General features: G+C 50.0%; 1 long non-coding RNA gene across 1 annotated transcript; it reads right to left on the minus strand.

Annotated features, from left to right (window-relative positions):
- Positions 1 to 1,030: 1,030 nt before the first annotated feature.
- On the minus strand, positions 1,031 to 15,189 carry LOC133248310 (uncharacterized). Its single transcript, XR_009736665.1, has 2 exons — positions 13,002 to 15,189; positions 1,031 to 12,710 (listed from the first exon to the last, which is right to left on the minus strand). It is a non-coding gene; the product is annotated as an uncharacterized LOC133248310 (long non-coding RNA).
- Positions 15,190 to 22,132: the final 6,943 nt, after the last annotated feature.

Here is a 22,132-nt window from a genome sequence, read left to right on the forward strand (position 1 = left end):
AGAGGATACAGCAGAGAGGAGGCCTTGATGCCTGGAAGTCTGTGGGGCAGACACATGCCCACCACGTCCAGCGGGGACAGAACTCAAGCAGATGACCTGACAAGCAGGCAAGACACTCTTAAGGCAAGAAGACAACACCTGCCGGAGTTAAGACACCCCCTAAAGCACAAGGTCACAGTTTCTTGTTCTGGGATCTTAAGGTATGTCAGGGAATTTCCGTCCTGGGGATTCTGAAAATACTGAGGAAAAACCTCCATGGATGGGGTGCTCATGTTTAGATTCTAGGAAAACACCCAGAGTACATCTCTTGTCCTGGCATCATTACTAACAGTCCCCTTCTCACTCTTAAAATATCTTCATTTGGACAATAAAGTACTTGTCGCATTAACTCTGTACAAAGGTAGGAGTCCAGAGAGCCTCTTCCAGGCCTGGACACCAGCAATTCTGCTGGAATTTCTGGATCCCCAGAGACTTCAAGAGATAGTGTGCGAGTTTATCCCCTTGAAATCACCAAATCAAATTGAAAATGATAATGAGCAAAAAGTCAAGCTAAGGGACGGGCAGGGCCTGCTGAATTGCGACACCTAGTGGGGAGAGTTCACAGTGCTGGAGTCTAGGTTAAAGGTCCACCCCAGGACTGGCCGTTGGTTACTTCAAGTCAGCTGGTAAAGCAAAGAACAACAGCTAACATTTACCAAGCACTATATTTTCCAGTAGTTATGTACGGATGTGAGAGCTGGTCCATAAAGAAAGCTCAGAAAAGTTAGGTAACATCCTCCAGGTCATTTAGCTAATGAATGGGCACATCACTGCCTCCTGGTCCAGTCTCCTTCAGCTAGAGGACAAAGCTCCTTCAGAGCTATCTCCCATCTAAGATGACTTCAACTAACCCTCTGACGTGGAGATGATGTGAAGGAACGGTGAGAGGCAGAGTGTGTACCAGGAGGTCTGTTTCCACATCTAACAGAAAAGAGTAGTTGTTTCTGTACCAATCAGGGATTAAATTGGGGGCATTAAACCAGACAATGAGGAAATCTATAAACCATCTATTCAAGGCACAGTGGAGCTGCTCATTTAAATAAACACTTTCCAGCAGGAAAAATGAAACAGCTCCTCCCCTCCCCATCCCCTTCAACAACATTTGCTTGTGGAATTTGAAGAGTGGTCACTGCAGCTTGCCAACTGCCCCCCGGAGGACCCAAACCCAGATGTCCCACCATTCTCACTACAAGGAAGGCCAAAGTGACCGAAGACTTTCTCCTGCTTCCTTTACACACTCTCCCTTCTAAAGAAGGCAGATCATCCCCAGGAACTCTCTCTCCTTCAACTTCTTTCTCTTCCAAAGCTAAAAAGTGAGGCAGGTGAAGCAGGGCCAGGGGACTATAGACCATGGACAGTCTTGTTAGAGGTCTTTGTAAGGTTGCCAGGTGATATTTGGGACATGCTTATTTTCAGTTCAGTTCAGTTCAGTCGCTCAGTCGTCTCCAACTCTTTGCAGTCCCATGAACCACAGCACGCCAGGCTTCCCTGTCCATCACCAACTCCCAGAGTTCACCCAAACCCATGTCCATTGAGCCGGTGATGCCATCCAGACATCTCATCCTCTGTCGTCCCCTTCTCCTCCTGCCCTCAATCTTTCCCAGCATCAGGGTCTTTTCCAATGAGTCAGCTCTTCGCATCAGGTAGCCAAAGTATTGGAGTTTCAACTTCAACATCAGTCCTTCCAATGAACACCCTTTAGGGTGGACTGGTTGGATCTCCTTGCAGTCCAAGGGACTCTCAAGAGTCTTCTCCAACACCACAGTTCAAAAGCATCAATTCTTCGGCACTCAGCTTTCTTTATAGTCCAACTCTCACATCCATACATGACCACTGGAAAAACCATAGCCTTGACTAGACGGACCTTTGTTGACAAAGTAATGTCTCTGCTTTTTAAAATGCTGTCTGCTGCTGCTAAGTTGGTTCATCGTGTCCGACTCTGTGCGACCCCAGAGACGGCAACCCACCAGGCTCCCCCGTTCCTGGGATTCTCCAGGCAAGAACACTGGAGTGGGTTGCCATTTCCTTCTCCAATGCATGAAAATGAAAAGTGAAAGTGAAGTCGCTCAGTCGTGTCCGACTCTTAGCGACCCCATGGACTGCAGCCTACCAGGCTCCTCCGTCTGTGGGATTTTCCAGGCAAGAGTACTGGAGTAGGGTGCCATTGCCTTCTCCAAAATGCTGTCTAGGTTGGTCATGACTTTTCTTCCAAGGAGTAAGTGTCTTGTAATTTCATGGCTGCAATCACCATCTGCAGTGATTTAGAAAGCATTAATTGCTTATTTGAAATTTGCTGTTTACATAAGTGTCCTGTATTTTTAACTGCTAAATCTGGCAACTTTACTTTGTAATTGTCACTGAAACGGCTGGAAAACATAAGACAGTCAGAGTTCTGCAAACTTCTTCTGTAAAGGGCCAGATGCTAAGTATTTTAGGCTTCGAACACTTTACAGTCTCCATCACAGTTACTCACCTCTGCCACTGTAGTACGTAACTCAGCCACAGACCACACAGCGTGAGTGAGCATGACTGTGTCCCAGTAAAGCTTTATTTACAAAAATAGACATCAGGCCATAGTCTGCAAATTCGTGGACCGTTAGATCCTTCAGACATTGGGCTATCTTCACAGGTGTGGTAGGGGCAAGAGTGGCTTGGATCTGAGTTTCTCAAGTGTGGAAAAAGTGAAAGAGAGTGATCAAAAATCACTAGGCATAATGCATACGCGTAATTCGGGGTGGGTGTGCACACAGGCACATGTGGCCCTTCGGAAAGCAGGCACTTCTAGAACAGGGGTGGTCTGGAGCTGCTGAGGTTTTGCAAAGTCTCTGCCAGCCCCCGTGTGAAGAAGTGCAGGTTCTCTGCTGGAATTCCTGACAGTCGGCATGTGCTCTGTTAAGACAGAAATGCACAGGCAACATCATGAGATCAGACAGAAGGCACAGACAGCAAGTAAAGCAGGTCAACCCAGGAGAAGGCCTTCAGGGGAGCTACAGCTGCTGGCACTTGTCTACCTGAGCCTGCGTGCTGCAATGAAAATCAAAGATGCTGTATGCCACAACTGAAACCGGCACAGCCAAATAAATAAATATTAAATGAAAAAGAGTCAGGTATGGCTGAGTCCCTTTGCTGTTCGCCTGAAACTATCACATTGTTAATCGGTTATACCCCAATACAAAATAAAAAGCTTTAAGTTTAGGGAAAAAATAAACCACAGCCCTGGGACACCCTAAGCAGTCCAGTGATTAAGACTTTACCTTCCAATGCAGGGGGTGTGGGTTCAGTCCCTGGTCAGGGAACTAAGATCCCCCATGCCTCTTCACCAAAAAACCAAAACATAATAACAGGAGCAATATTTATAACAAGTTCAATAAAAGACACACAAAAAATTTTTTTAAAGGAATCAGGTCTTAATTGACCAACTCTCCCACAGATAAGAGACTTCCCTGGTTGCTCAGACAGTAAGGAATCTGCTTGCAATGCAGGAGACCCAGGTTGGGAATCCCTGAGTTGGGAACATCCCCTGGAGAAGGGAATGGCAACCCACTCCACTATTCTTGCCTGGAGAATTCCATGGACAGAGGAGCCTGGTGGGCTACAGTCCATGGGGTCACAAAAGAGTCAGACATGACTGATAGACCCACAGATAATATCTATACATGCTGGACAACATACAAAAATACAAAACCAGAAAAAACAAGCAAACAAAAAACAACAAAACCAAAACAAACAAAAAGGCTCCCAAAATCCAACCACCTACGGGCTCTTAAAAACTGAACCCAAGCACAGAGACTTTGGAGAGGATTCAAAATGTGTGCAAAGCAACTGGCATTGGAAGATTTCCCGTTTTTTAGAAAAAGTTCCCCACATTGGCCACAGCCACAGTGCAGCATGAGATGGGTGAAATGCAATAGAAAACCCACTGTCTTTCTGGCAGGAGGAACCAGAGACTGGAGCCCAGAGCAATTAAGCTTGCTGAAGAGGTGGGGGGCGTGAATCTTGGAAAGGAGAGAGCCAGAGAAGAGGAACCCTGAATTCCCTGTACAGCAAACTCTGCCCAAGTCTCCAGTTGAGACGCCTGAACCACATCTGAGCAGGGGAAACAGCAGCTATCCCTGCAAAGATAAAAGAACCAAACTGAGCCTTGAGCAGTTGCCAGCTGCAAGGAAGACAGTGTGTGTAGTTTGACGTTAACCTAGTTAATTACCTACTCAAGGAAAATATCAGCAATTTCCTAAAGGATAAAGTAGAATTCAGGGTCTCTTCAATACAACCTTCAAAATATTCAGGGTATAACCTAAAATTCTCAGTGTACAAAGAACCAGGAAAACATGACCCATTCTCAAGAGGAAAACAAAACGGAGGCCAATCTCAAAATGATTGAGATGCTGGAATTATCAGACAAGGACATTTAAAGCAACTCGTATAACTGTATTCAAGGATATAAAGAGAAAGTACATTTATAATAAAAGAACAGATAGGAAACCACAGCAGAAAAAAAATAGAAAATATAAAAGAGAACCAAATGGAAATTTAGAACTAAATATCTGGAATAAAAATAATTCAGGTGTGGGCTTAATGGTCAAATGAAGATCCAGGGGAAGAGAACATGAACTTGAAGACAAATCAATAGAAAGTAATGAATGGGAAAGAAAGAAAACAGATCAGAAAGGAAAAAGATGACAAAGTGTCAGGGACCTGTGGAATAATATCAAAATGTCTAATATATGGGTAATTAGAGTCCCAGAAGGAGAAGAAAGGGAAAATGGGACAGAAAATATGTATACATATATATTTAAATGGAGAAGGCGATGGCACCCCACTCCAGTACTCTTGCCTGGAAAACCCCATGGACGGAACAGCCTGGTAGGCTGCAGTCCATGGGGTCGCTAGGAGTCGGACACGACTGAGCGACTTCACTTTCACTTTTCACTTTCATGCATTGGAGAGGGAAATGGCAACCCACTCCAGTGTTCTTGCCTGGAGAATCCTAGGGACGGGGGAGCCTGGGGGGCTGCTGTCTCAGGGGTCGCACAGAGTCGGACACGACTGAAGCGACTTAGCAGTAGCAGCAGCATATATTTAAAAGCTTGTGGGAAGAGATTTCTCTGGTGGGTCAGTGGTTAAGAACGCCCCTTCCAGACTTCCGTGGTGGTGCAAGGGATAAGAATCCATCTGCCAATGCAGGGGACACGGGTTTGATTCCAGGTCCAAGAAGATTCCACATGCCTCGGGGCAACAAAGTTTGTGTGCGACAACTACTGAGCCCGCCCACCTGGAGCCTGTGCCCACCACAAGAGAAGCCAGCACAATGAGAAGCCCACGCACTGCAGTGAAGAGTAGCCCCAACTTGCTGTAACTAGAGAAAGCCCGCGCTCAGCAGTGAAGACCCAGCACAACCGAAAAAACAAAATAAAATCTGCCTTCCAACAGACGTTGGTAAAGAATCGCCTGCAATGCAGGAGACGCCGGTTTGATTCCTGGGTAAGGGAGATCCGCTGGAAGAAGGGATAGGCTACCCACTCCAGTATTCTTGGGCTTCTCTTGTGGCTCAGCTGGTAAAGAATCCACCTGAATGCAAGAGACCTGGGTTCGATCCCTGGGCTGGGAAGATCCCCTGGAGAAGGGAAAGGCTACCCACTCCAGTACTGTGGCCTGGAGAATCCCATGGACTATATAGTCCACGGGGTCGACACGACTGAGCGACTTTCATTTTCCAACAGAGGAGACGTGGCTTCCATCCCTTTGCTGGGGAACTAAGGCCCCACATGCAACTAAGCCTGTGTGCTGCAACAAAAATCTAAGACCTGACGCAACCAAATAACTAAAAAATGAAAGAAAAACAAAAGCTCCTGGGAGGATCCTGTTGAGAGAAAAAAGTTGAGTACATGGGAAAGATAAGGAACCACAAATTGTAGAAGTTTTCATAGAAGGAGGAAAGGGATTACAGAAGTAAAGTGTAGAGATTTGGCTAATGCAGAAAAGATGACAGCCTTTGTACTGGGAGCAGGACGGGGAGAGGAGGGACAGGGGCAAGGAGAGGTGGATTTCTGTTCTTCGTGGGGATGCTACAGTTGTGACGTCACCAGATGGCAAAATGACGGAGGGTCGAGGTCAGGCTGTCCCCAGGACTGTTAGAAACATGCATCTGCAGCCTGATAAGGACAGCAGACAGGAAGCGAGAGGACCAGAGGGCTGGTAGTGTGAGGGTGAGAGCTGGGGCGCCGATGAGGGGGGACGGTCCAGTGGGAGTAACCAAGCAGACAGCAGGAAAGACAGGAGGGAGGCTGACTTCGGGGTTCGGAGCAGAAGTCTCCTGTGATGCCAGACCCAGCAGGGCTCAGCAGGGCTCCCTGCTCAGGATGTTACAGGAGGCGACCCGGGTGCTGGCCAGGTTGTGTTCACTCGGGCCGTGGTCAGAATTCACTCGCTCACGGGCCCTGGCTGATGGCTGGCTCCCGCTGGAGGCTGCCCCAGCGCCTGGCCAGGTGGCCTGGCCCAGCACAGCCACCTGCTTCATGGCACCAGCAGTCTCTGACTACATCTGGTAGTAACATGGAGTCTGTATAACATAATCACAGTTCGACATCCCATCGCCTTTGCCATGGTCTCTTCGTTAGAAACATGTTGCGGGTGCACATGCTCGAGAGGACAGCATTTCAGAGAGGTGTGAATACCAGGAGTCAGAGACCTGGGGTTGGGGGTGCGCCTTGGCGTCTGTCCTCCACAGAAAGGAAGGGGATATGGGGATTTGCTGGTCACTGCAGGGCAGCGTGCTGGGAAGAGGCGGGAGCTGGGTCAGGGCAAGGGCCTGGCAAGAGATGGGTGGGCTTGGGGAGAGGGTCTTAGATGTTGATAGAGACTGAGTTCTCTGCCTTTCATGTGTCACACAGACTATGAAAAAGCAATCTGCCTACCTATGATAATATGCTGTGTCAAATTGGTTAACTTTGTTAAGTATATATTGATTTTATTTCCTCCCAAAGGATGGCCTCTTTAAAGAGCAGATGGTTGAGCACAGACACCAAGACAGCCTGAGAGGAGTCTGGGAGAGGACAGGGAGAAAGAAAATGACAGCCTGTTCCCAGCAGAAGAGGCAGAGGAGAAGGAGAGCGTCTAAGCCGATGCTTTGAAATTAGAACTCAGCCTAGTGAGCTCCATAAGGTTGAGAGATAAAATTGTGTGACTGTCCATAAAATGATCAGAGGACGATGGCTGATAAGACCCGAGGATCATAAAAGGGATGAGGGCACACTTGAAGCCCCAGCCAGGACAGCCACCATCCAAGTTGATATACATCCACGTGTGACATTAAAAAAATTCATTATAATTAAAATATGCATTGAAAGAAAGTGTTAGTCTCAGTCATGTCTGACTCTTTGCAACCGGGCTCCTCTGTTCATGGAATCTCGAGGCAAGAGTGCTGGAATAGGTAACTGCTGCTGCTTGGGCTTCCCTGGTGGCTCAGATGGTAAAGAATCCACCTGCAATGAGGGAGACATGGGTTTGAACCTCGGGTTGGAGAGATCCCCTGGAGGAGGGCATGGCAACCCACTTTAGTATGTCCATGGAATTCTCCAAGCAAGAGTACTGAAGTAGGTAGCTATTCCATTCTCCAGGGATCTTCCTGACCTAGGGATCGAACCTGGGTCTCCTGCATTGCAGGCAGATTCTTTACTGCCTGAGCCACAAGGGAAGCTCAAAATATGTACAGCATGACAATAAAAAGAAGCAGCAGCTGGTAGCTAAAAGCTAGTCATTTAGAGGGGGCAATCAAATGAGAAGCTCTTATAATATATTTTCTTTTTTTTTTTAATTTATTTTTATTTATTTGGCTGAGCTGGGTCTTAGTCACTGCATGTGGGATCTAGTTCCCTGACCAGGGATTGAACCTTGGTCCCCTGCATTGGGAGCACAGAGTCTTAGCCACTGTACCACCAGGGATGTCCCCAGTAAAGTATATTTTCTAAAGGACAGAGCAGGATTGGAGTTAACAGGACACATCCACGATAACAGGACACATCCATGTGAGCTCGTGTTCCAGCTCTCTCACTGGAGTGGACAGGAGTGGACATTCCTTCCTGCCCTCCGTGCCCATGGAGACGATGTGATTTGCACCACGAGGGCCCAGGTATTTGTCACTAATAACATTCACCATTTAAAAAAGCAGGGCTCCCTGGAGAATGGCTGAGTCCACATCTCAGTGCAGAGAGGTGGCGGCAGACCTAAGTCTGCTAGCTGAGGCCAGAGCTTGGTGATCCAGAGGACTCAAAAGGTGGTGTTGAAAGGAGAAGGGACACAGCAAAACAAACCAAAGCTGGCAATCTGAGTTATCAGAAAGGAATCAAACCTTGTAAAAAGCCTGAGTCCCTAATAACACTGAATACTGGTTAGACTTTAAAAAGGTGCATGGGAGCTCTCAAAAATGTCAGCTATTCCAGCAATGTGCATGCCACAGCCAAGTGCGGGATAATAATTAAGCTGTGAATTTCTGGTGCTTTTATCCAGGCAGTAAGATACCTAGGGATGAAAGAGGCCCCGAGGTGTCTTTTTTTTTTTTTTTGGTGAGGGTTTTAGTGATTTTGTTATTGTGGTAGGTAAAATTTGACCCCAAGAAGTCACTCCCACAGATAATTGCCAGACTGAGTGGCATCTAGACTCTACCCCTAACCTCCTGCAATCTCTGAATCTGTAACAGTATGGTAACTTCAAATACAAAGCTCATAACCCCAAAGTGTAAGGATACTCAAGTCCTAAATCTTCACTGTAGTCATCTCAGCCCACCCATGAGGCCGATTCTGCTTGCTTCGTTTGGACAGAGGCTTGAAAATAAATGTAAATATGATGAATGACACAAACATGTATCGATATTGGAAATTTTGTGATAGGTTTAAGGATATGTGTGGCAGTAAATGTTATAACCGGAGAAGGAAATGGCAACCCACTCCAGTACTCTTGTCTGCAAAATCCCATGGGTGGAGGAGCATGGTGGGCTGCAGTCCATGTGATCTCAAAGAGTCAGACATGACTGAGCCACTTCACTTCTTCACTTTAAATGTTATAATCGTTAGGGTAATCTATATTTTCTCTTGGTTTGGGGATAATTTTAAAAACACAATCTTTGTTGTTGGTGGTGGTGGTGGTCAAGCCAAGTGGCTTGCAGGATCTTATTTCCCCAACCAGGGATATAACCTGTGCCCTCAGCAGTGAAAGCTCAGAATCTTCACTACTGGACCACCGGGGAATTCCCTAAAAATATAATAACTTAAATTTTAAGTAACTTAAATTTTAACTTAGATTAATAAATAACTTAAATTTTACATCCTCTTTAAAAAGTCATATAACATGAAATTAACCATTTTTAAATGAACAATTTTTATCTGCTTTTTTAAGTTGTTGGAAAAGTATAAAAGTATGTGATATATTAGACTTATGATGTTAATTTAATACTAAGGTGCCTTAACTGTGAACGTTAAATGTTTAAATAAGTATGCTTAGGTTTGTAAGTTGAATCTTACTATGTTTCATGAATAGTGTGTGTTCCTACTATTACATTCTAATTGTCTAAGATTTTGTTAGATTTGTAAGTGTGCCTTGTTAGATATTTGAAGTGCCTAATTATAGTTTTGCTAAGCTAATTTAACCAAGTTTGTAAGTGATAGTAAATGTTTAGAGAATTTGTAAGGAAAGTAAACATTAATCAAAAAGAAAAAGAGATTTAACATAAAATACTAGCTTTCTGAACAAAATAGCAGGATTTGCAAGTTGAACTTAATAAAATCAGGCTTTAAAATTTACAACTTTAATCAACCGAAAAAAAATTAAAATACACAAATAACTTAAGTATTCTTTCCCATGCATGAAAGTTTCCCCTCGGGCATTAAAAACTCAATTAATAGTGACTTAGTAGTTTATAAAGTAATACAATGGTGTAGAATGATATTGTTGAAATTTTTGACCACTAAAAATATTACAAGTCAAATGAAAAGGAAGCATCCTTTTTTGAATTTGTTAACTTTTTAAGTTCTAGTTTTATTGATATTATTTTATTTATAGTAACTAAACCAAACAATGATGAGGGGGAGTTCCCTGGTAGTGCAGCGATTAAAACGTTGTGTTTCCAGTGCAGGGGGCCTGGCTTCAGTCTGGTGGGGAACTAAGACCCCACATGCCAGGTGGTGCGGCCATAACAGGGGGCCTGGGTTCAATCTGGTGGGGAACCAAGACCCCACATGCCATGTGGTGCAGCCAAAAAACTAAAAATAAATAACTAACGGCAATGCCTTAACTGATTTGATTAAAAATCCAGACCCTTCTCTGCTGCATATTAAAGATGGTCACTAATTCTTCAAAAGCAAAACAAACAAACAGAAAACCAGTGATGAGCACGTTGATCAAATGCACACCTTTCCCAGGGGAGGAAGTCCATCGCCTGCTCCACCTCCCAGAAGGAGGAGTGATCACTGAAGAGTCACGGGTGGTGGGCACCTGGTTAGAAAGCCTAGCCTGTTGCTTCTCAGATTGCACTGTGCGTAGGAATCACCTGCAGATTTTGATCCCAGGAGGGCGGGTGAGAGTATATGGGTTCTGAGCCCTAAGTGTGTGCTCTGCCCACGTGAGCACACATGGATGTGGCTCTTCTCAGGGCTCCCATTTACCAAGGGCCAGAGCTGCCCCCTCAGCCAGATTGGCCACGTCTGTGTCTCTGTGGCTGGAACAAGCCGTCTTGCTATCACACTACAGGGTGGGCAGGGGGTCACTGTCTCCTCTAAGGAGGCATTGAAGCAAATGCTGTCTGTTGCCCTTGACTCACTTCCTCCATCACAGAGACCAGATCCAAGATTCTCTGGGTACGGCCATGGGAAGGATAAACAGAACAGGAAGGCAGCCCAGTTTTGCTTATTTGTTGTGTGATCCCCTGCTAGCATATACGCTCTCCCAGGACCTGGACTTTGATTCTATTCACTGCTGCGTCCCAGGAGCAGACACGGGAACCGTGCCAGACACATCCCAGGTGCTCAGCAATTGTTTAATGGGATAAACTTGGCCTATTTGGGCTGTAGGCTTCCAGGCCAACCCTTCTAGAATTTGACATTGGGGTCCAAGTCTCAGCTGATAAAGACAGTGGTCAGTGCCTTGCTGAGCCTCACTTGTGCATCTCTCTCTCTCGAGGGAGAAGAACTATGATCAAGAGTAGATCTGGGTCTTCTTAGGCCCCTGGCTGAAATAAGAGTTGAAGACCATTTCCATCTCAGAGCCCAGGCCAGGGGAGGGTGGTCCTCACTCAAGGCCGAGGGAGGACACAGACCAGAGGTAGAAATAGAGCAGACGGCAATCGAGAGAACTGAGGCCCCAAAAGCTGCAAGGGGAATGTGATGAGTTGCCAAACCCAAGGGAGCAGAAGCAAATATCAAAGCCAGGGACCACGGCCAGGAATCCAAGACCCAGGGAGATGAAGGGGAAGAGCAAGTGGGCCTGCAGTAAGTGGGGAGGAGCCGGGCCGTTCCCCGGAGCAGGCATGTAAGGCTTGCTTTAATGTGCCTCCAGGAGCAGGGCCAGGGCAGTCTGTCAAGATTAAAGGGGGCCTGGGTGGGTTAGACAGAACGGCATTCCCTGGGGGCTCCTGGTTTTCTAGAGCTAAAGCTGGGAGTTGGGGGAGTGGGTGGTGTGTGGTTTCTCGAGTCCCAAGGCTGCTTTGAATTCCAGCTTGCACTTCCCGACTTCGTAACCTCTAGCAGTCACCGAAAAGTCATCTCACCTTCACTTGCTGTTTGTTTTTGTTGAGGGGCCAAGCTCTGTCTGACTCTCCATGACATGTATGGACTGCAGCATGCTAGGCTTCCCTGGCCTTCACTATCTCCCAGAGTTTGCTCAAACTCATGTCCGTTGAATCAGTGATGCCATCCAACCATCTCATCCTCTGCCACCCCTTGCTGTTAGGAAGGTGCAAACTCATAATCAGTTTAAAGTCTGTTTCTCCCCCACAATCTCCAAGTGATATAGGCATATACAGCCTCCACAAAGTGTCTACATCAGGATCAGTGGGGGATTCAGAGAAAGAAACTGGAAAGAAGTCGGTCAAGTAGTGACTGGAGAGGAAAAGCAGAAGCAGAGAATCGTGCCAAGCTTCAGAAGTGCTGGGCTCGCCTTTGGGAGGGAGTCTGCAGAGAGAAGCAGATCCCCTTTGATATCAAGAAAACATCTCCCCGTCCCTGCCCCCATCACAGGATGCTCGGCAGGCTCTTGCTCTGAACATCTCATTGCTACCCAATTACTTCCAAAATGGGACTGCTCGCCCGCCAGCTGGCATGCACATTTCCCTCCGGTGTTTGTGGTTGTCTGATCTTTACTTCTCTAATTATCCTCCACAGTCTCCACCCCTGTGCAAATAGCATTTTCCAAAGAGATGAGAAAGCTTCCATTGTCAATGACTGCCAGTGACTCTCAGGGTCTCCGGGCCCAGCTCCCAGCTCTCCGCCCAGCACCAGCATCTGGAACAAAACCTCCTCCGTGTTCCTAACCTGCTCCCCACTACAGTCACCAGGCGAGGAGCCAGAGGATCCAGGTGGAAGCACAAGATCTGCGACGTAGTGACCGGGTGACATGCATGAGCGATTCTTCTGAGCCTCGGTTCCTTCATCTATGAAGAAAGCGTCTACAGCATCACAGAGCAGCTGCAAAACCAAGCAAGACAGTGTGTTTAAAAGTGCTGTGTAGGCGCTTCCCCGGTGGTCTGGTGGTTAAGAATCCGCCTGCCAATGCAGGGGACTCAGGTTCGGTCCCGGAAGATTTCCCATGCCGAGGAGCAACTCGCCGCGACAACTGAGCCCACGTGCCTACTGCCTGTGTTCCACAGCAAGGGAAGCCCACGTGTGATAGCAGAGAGTAGCCCCCGCTCGCCACTGCTAGAAAGAGCCCTCAAGCAGTAACAAAGACCCATCACAGCCGAAAATAAATAAACAAACCTTAAGAAAGAAGTGCTCTGTAAACTGAAAGGTGCTAGTCAGGAGTGGGATTATTACTATTGTTGTTATAGCCATTCATGCTTCAAACATTATGCCGTGATGCACGAGTTAGAAATATGTTTGGCTGCAAATTACAAAAAAAAACACAAAAGAAAAGTGACTTAAAGAAGATAGTTTATTTCTCTCTCATATAAAATCAGTCCAGAGCTGTAATGGTGCTTCATGGAACCAAAGATCCAAGACCCTTTTACCTTACTGGTTTGCCACTGGTAACTTCTATTCCTAAGGTTATTTCCTAGTACAAAATGGCTGCAGGAAATCCAGCCATTACATCACAATCCAGTCAACTGAAAAGAAGGAGAGGTGAAGAAGAGCATGCTCTCTTTCTTTAATTTATTTGACTTCCCCATTTCTTAGTTGCAGCATGTGGGATCTAGTTCCCTGACCAGGAATCTAACTCAGGCCCCTGCATTCGGAGTGTGGATTGTTGGCCACTGGATAATCAGGGAAGTCTCCCTCTTCCTATTAGGACACTTCCGGAAACTGCAGCTCTATTTGCCTCCATTGGTCAAACTTAGCCTCATTTAGTGGCACAGGAGACTAGGAAATATGGTTTTTACTCTGAGGGCCATGTGCCCAGCTAAAAATGGGGGGTCCTATTATTCAGGAAGAAGGGAAACCAGGGCATCTCTGCCCCAAATGATCATTTCTCTCTCCTCACTTTAATCTACATGCTAGTGCACAGCTCCCCTAGAAATGCTTTTCTCTTTACAACTGAGAAGAAAACCACTATTTCCTGCTTTCCTCGCCGCTCTCCTCTGCCCTTCAATGTTGGAAAGACTCAGGGCAGTCCTGGCGACACCTCCTCTTCTCCAGCCATCTTCTCCTCTTAAGTAATCTCATCCAGTCTCAAGGGCTTAAATACCAACCCAGGCACCAGTGAAACCTAGACCGAGCCCTGACCACTCCCCTTCATTCCAGAATCGCAAGGGCAGCTGCTATGGACGCCTCCACTGGGAGGTCTAACAGGGATCTCAGCTCAGCTCCGATCTCCACCCGCATATTTGCTCCTCCTTGAGTCTCTCCCATCACTGTAAGTATGTGACTTGAGCCAGGAATCTTGGAGTTAACCTTGCTTCCTCACTTTCCTGCCCGCCCTGGACCCAAGACTCAGGAAATCAAAGTGACGGTCTTCAAACACATCTCAAGGTCATTGGCTTTCTTTCCTCTCCTCCACTAACCTGCATCCAGAGCACTGTCACTCCCCTCAACTCTGCAGCCACCTCCTAATGGGGTCTCCCTGCTGCCCCCCACCCCTGCCCTCCACTTATCTATCCTCACCTGACAGCCAGATTGACATTTCAAATAAATGACTCAGCACAAAGGTGGCAGATTCCACAAATCCATCTTTGTTTTCTCTTGAAATCTTTCTAAGATGACTGCATAGGGATTTTTTTTTTTTTAAGATATAAATCTCAACAAGATCAGGAAGATGGGGAAGTTCAGGAGCTGGAAAACAGAATGGGGGGTGGCTGACTTAGCAGACCAAGAGAGCAGAACCCTAACCCAGAGGAAGCCAGAAAGGAGCACGGTTTCTACCACCGACCCAACTTGCCAAGAGTCAAGAGCCAACAGCTCTGGGGGTCTCTGCAAGCGGAGGTGGAGGTGGCGGCTGGGGGTGGGGGGCTGCTCCAAGTCAGTTCAGGAAGAGATCAATGCCCCAGAGCCCCTCCTGACTCCTTGCAGCTCCCCCTCCCAGCTCTGGCAGAAGTCTGAGCTCTTCCCCATGGGCTGGGGGACACCAGATCCAAGCGAGCATGAGAGGCTTGTGCAGAACAGGGGGTCCGTGGGCAACACTGGGGCAGTTTTCTCCCACTTGGTTCATAAGAAGCTCGCGGCTTGACAGTTCTTCATGGCAGGAAATTGGGGGAGCCCTTACATGAGAAACGCTGGACTGGAAGAAGCACAAGCTGGAATCAAGATTGCCGGGAGAAATATCAATAACCTCAGATATGCAGATGACACCACCCTTATGGCAGAAAGTGAAGAGGAACTCAAAAGCCTCTTGATGAAAGTGAAAGTGGAGAGTGAAAAAGTTGGCTTAAAGCTCAACATTCAGAAAACGAAGATCATGGCATCCGGTCCCACCACTTCATGGGAAATGGATGGGGAAACAGTGGAAACAGTGTCAGACTTTATTTTTGGGGGGCTTGAAATCACTGCAGATGGTGACTGCAACCATGAAATTAAAAGACACTTACTCCTTGGAAGGAAAGTTATGACCAACCTAGATAGCATATTCAAAAGCAGAGACATTACCTTGCCAACAAAGGTCCGTCTAGTCAAGGCTATGGTTTTTCCTGTGGTCATGTATGGATGTGAGATTTGGACTGTGAAGAAGGCTGAGCGCTGAAGAATTGATGCTTTTGAACTGTGGTGTTGGAGAACTCTTTGAGAGTCCCTTGGACTGCAAGGAGATCCAACCAGTCCATTCTGAAGGAGATCAGCCCTGGGATTTCTTTGGAAGGAATGATGCTAAAGCTGAAACTCCAGTACTTTGGCCATCTCATGCGAAAAGTTGACTCGTTGGAAAAGACTCTGATGCTGGGAGGGATTGGGGGCAGGAGGAGAAGGGGACAACAGAGGATGAGATGGCTGGATGGCATCACTGACTCGATGGACGTGAGTCTGGGTGAACTCCGGGAGCTGGTGATGGACAGGGAGGCCTGGCGTGCTGCGATTCATGGGGTTGCAAAGAGTCGGACACAACTGAGCGACCGAACTGAACTGAACTTTCCACGGAACCAGATGAGGCCAGGAAGCAATGCCCTAAAGCAGACTGCACCCTAACACAAGAACCCCACCAGATGGTCACAGATGAGCCAATCCCCCGCTCATAGCTGCCCACCTGCTCAGAATCTCCCACCGGCATCTGGGACCCTCTTAAGCAGAGGTGGACAACCAACAGATGACTGGGTGGATGATCAAGGATGACTGGGAGTCTGAGCTAAAGCTCCAGTGCAAACAGCAAAGTCTAAAACAGATCCGGAGGAAACAGGTCAGGTTGGGATGGGACGCACGCCCCTGAAACGACTGCTACCCTCACTCAGGTTAACCAGTGATGATGTGGCCCCGAGACAGGGGCAGGATGCCACCCCAGCTGCACCCATGGAACTTGCCCGTCTTCCCACCTCAGCGCCCTCCCAGCGGGTCTCACTTCCCAGGTCGTCATGTGGCCGCTCTTGCTGTCACCGTGGACAGGCCCTCGTTGGCCCCTGCTCTGAGGGAGGCCCTTGGTCACGCTCTGACTCAGGAGTTGGGAGCAGTTCCTGGAAAGGGCCACTGTGAGCCAAGCCACCAGAGCCCAGTCCAATGACGCCCAATTTGCCGACCCTGGGACTTGAACTGCAGACCATTGTTACAGGCCATGTGCTAGTGTCCTTTGGATTTCTTTTTAGCCATTTAAAAACATAAAAACCGTACTTAGTGTCACCAAACTGTACAGTTAAATATGCTGAAAACAGTGTGTTTTATATTATGTGACTTTTACTACAATACAAAAAAGGTTTAATAATAAAAAATAAAAACCTTTCTTAGCTGCCAGGCTCTACAAAGGCAGGTGGTGGACAGGAAACGGCCAAACTGTGCTCTGAGACGCCCCCCGACACACCCGCCACCAGTGACCCGGCTCCCCAGGGGGAAGGGCCCCTGGGAGGGGTCCCGGGTCCCAGGGAGTGGTGCAGCTCAGGGTGGACTGAAGTGTGTCTGGGCCCCTCAGGGGAGGAAGGGCCCCTGGGAGGGGTCCCGGGTCCCAGGGAGCGGTGCAGCTCAGGGTGGACTGAAGTGTGTCTGGGCCCCTCAGTCCACTATAACGTGCAGTTCTGATTTTGGAGAGCCAGCCCCGTGGGCCTGCTCACTCCCGGGTCAAGGCTAACGTCACGTTCCCAGAAGGCCAACTTAGGGACGGCATCCCTAAGGATGCCCGGCCTGAACCTCCGGCTTTGACCACTCTTTGAATGCAGGGGGTGTTAAGTCCATTTGCTGTTTACTGAGTACCTAACGCTCTGCGTCTAGAACCACGGTGCACACAGAGCCCGGGGTCACGAAGGAGGAGGGGAGGTTGACTGGCCCGGGTGGCGGGCGAGGCTCATCCTCCCTGACGGCTGGCCAGCTGGACCTGCTGCCTTGTCTTCCGTCCACAGGGACTCCTTCATTTCCATACAAAGAAAGCACCGCACAGACGCCTTTGTGTGTGGAGCAGACTTTACTGAGGTTTGGAGACCAAGGGGGTTCACAGAGCAAAATACAAACACTGGACGTTGAATATCAGACACCCATGAACCCGGACACCGTTTCCTCCCACCGGCCTCCCGCCCTCCTCAGAGGCACAGGCCCACTCACCCATCCTGTCACGGGAAGTGAAACAAAACCCACTTCCGGACAGCTTCTCAATCGGAGCGGCTCGGCGCTCCCTTTCCAGAGTTATTTTCCCAATGAAGAACACCTGCTCCCTGTTTCCAACACCCCCCCACCTCACCACCGCACCACCCGCCCACGGAGTGAGGAGGAGAGTCTAAAACGGTGGCCTCCTTGCTGAACCAGGCGCCCCGAGGCCTCCTCTCTGCCTTTTTTTTGGCCATACCGCAGCATGTGGGATCAACCAGCATTCGAATCCATGCCCCCTATATTGTTAACCCAGAGTCGGAACCACTGGACCACCAGGAAGTCCCTTCTCTCTGCCTTTGCAAGGACGTCAGAGCAGAGCTTTTGTTTCTCTAAGAATGTGTGTGCGTGTGCTGGCACCTACGTGTCCATACGTGTGTGTGTGTAGTGCAAGTATGTCTATATGATGGATGTTGAGTGTGTGTGTGTGTAGTACCTGCATGTGTGTGTGATGAGTACATGCTGTGTGTAGGTGTGTGTGTCTATGTGTAAATGTGTGCATACAGTGTGTGTGTGTGTGTGGGGGGGGGTACATGCAGTATGTTTGTGATGGTGCATATGTCTATGTGTGAGTGTGTGCGTATAATGGGTGTAGGTGTGTACTGCATGTGTGTGTATGAGTGTGTTACAGTGTGAGTGTGTGTGTGGGAGTGTGGTACATGCATGTGTGTATGTAGTAACTACATGAATGAGCGTGTAGGTATGTGCGTCTAAGTGTGTAGTTGTGTGTGCTGCATTGTGTACATGTGTGTGCCTGTGTGTGTGCTGTAAGTGTGAACGTGTAAGTGTGTGTGGCCGAGGTGGCAGGGGCAGAGTCAGGACCAACCTCTTCATGCATCGGACCCCGCTGTGTGCCCCTTGAGCTGGGTGTGGGGCTGCCCCCTCACACGTGTGCTCACCCTCCTCCCCACAGCAGCCCACAACCAGCCCACTTCATTCTCATTTCACGGACGAGGTCACAAAGGTTCCCGGAGCTAAGTCACTTGCTCCAGGCCACACAACTGGTAAGAAACCGACTCAGCCCCCAGCAACCTGGCTCCCGGTTTCCATCCTCAGAACAACTGCTCCAGATTCACCTTCTTGCTTCCTTTCTTGGCTGACACAACAGTAATGTCAGAAGGGGTCAAACGCAGTGACCCCCGGGATAACCAGGTAAAATGGGCCACAGCCCAGCTCCAGCTCTGCCCCTCCTCCAGGCAGATGTGGCTCACATGTGCACAGGTGGCCCTGTCCCTGCAGGGTTTGGGGCTCCCTGTGGTCACCACCCCTGCCAGTAAGGGCCGCACCGCCCCTGGCTGGGTGGGAGGGGAGCAGGTGCCCCGGCCCCACGCTCCTCACCCGTTGGATCCAGTCTACATGCCCCTCAACTCCTGCTGCATGGGGCTCCCCCCGTTAGGAAGAGCACCCCCACTCAATGGAAAGTCCCTGATGACTGTCGGGGCCCTGCTTAGTCACCAGACACCACGGGTCAGGCACCGTCCGGTTTCCACGTCCCCACCTCTTGGCTCCTAGTGCCATCAGGAGGGTCCTATCGCTAAGGGTCGCACAGACTCCAGAACCCTCACTCACAGCCCCAAAGGCACGGATCACACACCTGGGAATGTTCACCAGGCGCCTGCCGTGCCCCAGACGTGGGGTTTGGATTGTAGAAGGTGACAGAGCAGGACACCTCTGTCCTGCAGTGGCTCCCTTGCCCCTGATGCTGAGTCCAAGGATAAGACAGACTCGGAAACAATGACACTGCTCTGTGGGCCACAGCCACCTGGTGTCGTTTCCCAGAAACCAGACTCGACAGTATTACTCCCTCTCTTAAGATCCTTCCAGGACCTCCCATCATACAGAGGAAAATCCAAGCCCTTCCTGACCTTGGGGGCCAGGAGCTGGGCCACATCTGGACCTGCAGCTCCCTCTCTCGGTTCCTGACATGGCCTCCCTGCTGTCCCCAGGCACACGCCACCCTCCCCAGGCCCCAGGTCCTCTCTCATCTCCTGGTGGTCCCCCGTCAGTCTGCCCATCCTTTACCCACTCGGGTTGTCTTCCCTCCTCAGTAGGACATAAGCCTCCCAGAGACCCCATCTGTCTCAGCCGTCGGTACATCCCTGTGCCTGGCATGAACCGGAAGTTAAATAAACACATGTTAGGCTGGTGAATACATGCATTCAGATTCCAGAACACTCCAAGCAAGTTAGCTGGCCTCTCTGGACGCCCCTCCCTCATCTTTAAAATGGGGAGAGCACAGCACCCCCGGGTGAGAATGGAAGAGATGTCTCAGCCCCGATGCCCAGGGATGGGTGACAGGTGCCCTGATGGGTTGTGAGTGGAATGCTTTTGCCCCGCCAGGCAGGAGCCAGCATCCCTTCTGCAGGAGAAGTGGCTCCATGCTGGGAGTGTCACTCCATGCAAGAATGAGTGACAGTTCTCCGGGGGCCTGCTGGCCAGGGGACATGAGGGGCCAAGACTAAAGGCAGAGAGTGGCTAGGAGGGGATGTGTGTGAGATGGCGGCGCAGGAGAAGCAGGCCGGGTGGGATCTCCCATTTATTGGCCCCATGGGTCATGGTCTGCACTGTGCCTCAGGGAGAGGTGCCTAGATCTATGTTCTCGGTGGTGGAATGGTCTGGACTTTCCAGCTCTAAGTAGGTGACTGTCCATTAGGCTGCTGAGACCAGGTCCTAAAGAGAAGGGAACACTCGCAGCCAGCCCCTGGCCCCGACATCTACATGGACTCCCTAGACCCAGGACACAAAACGATGGGCGCAGCTTGCGCATCCGTCCCAGGGCCCAAGGCTGCTCACACGCAAGTGTTTGTCCGAAGCTTCAGTCCTGTGGGGACGCAGAGGTCACGGGCTCCCTTTATCCTGACAGCTCCGGGAACAAGGGTGGGGAGGTGGGAGGGCAGAGGCCGTGACAGTGACCAGGGGTGGGCAGGAGAGCCTCCCCAGACCCAAACCACACAAAGACAGTAGACGATTCTCAGGGACTCAGGGACCCCTCGCCTCCCTCCACATCACATTGTCTATAGATGAGAGGCGGGCCCCGGAACCCAGTAGGGAGACACGACTTAGCCCAGGGTCTAGCAGCTGTCCAGAAGGAACCTGGAGGGCTGGTCCGCCTGCCCTGTCCAGAGCTGCCAGCAGACTGCCTCTTCAGGCTGCTTATCTAGGCAATGCCTCTCTTTCAAGAAGCCGCCCCTCTCAATTTCCGCCTCTTCTCTGAACCTTCCATGCCCCACCCCCTCCCACCTCTGAATTCCAGTTGCTCTGAGGACCAGCCCACCCCCACTTAAGAGTTTCCCAAGCTGACTCCTCAGACTGCAAAGAGTCAGTGCTATTAATAATAATGCATACTCACGGCACACACTCGTGTGATTGGCACCATGCTAGGCACTCTACATATACGAGGTAGGTACTATTGTTATACCCATTGTACAGATGGGGAGACTGAGGCACAGTGAAATTAGGTAACCTCCCCAAGGCCACACTAGTCCAAAGCTGAGCACCAGGATTCCAATCCTAGCCGCTGACTCCAGAGCCCTGGCTCCTAACCACACAACACCTCCTCAACACCATCTTATTCACTTCATATCCCCACACATGTCCCTGAGAGATCAGCATACAAAACTCCTGCAGGTGACTCTTGCTCCCCTTGGGCTCCAGGCTCCTGGAAGTGTGGTTCCCTATTAGGGAAGATGACAGCAAATAGCCACTAGATGGCAGCAAAGAGCCGGTTCCCCGCATCCCAAGGGCCAGGAGGAGAATGGTAGCAACTCTTTAGTGAACCTTACATCAGGCTCTATATAGACCCGTCCTCCTCACTAAGGCCGTCCCCCTCTACAGGGAGGAAAGGACACACACACTGAGACAGGGCGGGCAGTGGGAAGCCCTAGGACTGAGGCTAGTTGCCAGGAGGAACAGACCAGGGAAGTTCCCTCAGCTGAGGGGTCCCCTCCAGGCCCAGGGTGGGCTCCACTCCCCCACTCCTCCATCCCAGGGGGCACAGAACCTTCTGTCCAGGGAGGGGGTGGTCGGCCCGGCTGCTCCAAGGTGGTCACCACCCAGCAGGCTTCTTGACTGGGAGGCGTTTGCTATGAGATGGCAAGGCATACCAAGTGCATGGTCTCAGACCACCAGAACAGTGCGGACCTCGGACCAACGTCTTGGCCTTCACCACCGAAGAGGACCCCGAGGGACCCCAGGGCCCCCACCCACTCTCAGAAGCTGGCCCCAGCACTCCTACCCTCTCTGTCTTGGGCTACCCTGACCTGGAACCCACCCCCCGGGCAGCTGGTGTGGCCAGAGACTTCACGTCCACTGGAGCTAAAGAGCTCTGATTGCCCCTGTCTAACCTCCACACCTGAAACCCACCCCTGAGCTGGGCTGGCCTCCCCATCGGCTGTTCAGGGGGAGCAGCAGCAGAGGCGGTGGGGGAAGGGGGGCAGACACATCGCTCCCCGTGGCCGAGGTGCCTGCATGGGACACGCAGGCTGGGGACCCGTGCCCGTCCCCAGGCCTCCCACTGTGGCCAGAGCCAGGGGCAGGGCCTCCAGGGCAGCTCGGGGACATGCCATCTTGAACGTTGGCAGCTGGTGACCATCCTGGCCGAGTCCATGGAGCCCTGGCTTCACAGCTGCGCCCGGGGCAGGGTCCGGCCCCTTCTCCCTCAGCCCTCCCGGGGCTAGCGCAGCCAGACG

The sequence above is a fragment of the Bos javanicus genome, chromosome 5 (assembly GCF_032452875.1).
Source record: "Bos javanicus breed banteng chromosome 5, ARS-OSU_banteng_1.0, whole genome shotgun sequence".
Classification (NCBI taxonomy): domain Eukaryota; kingdom Metazoa; phylum Chordata; class Mammalia; order Artiodactyla; family Bovidae; genus Bos; species Bos javanicus.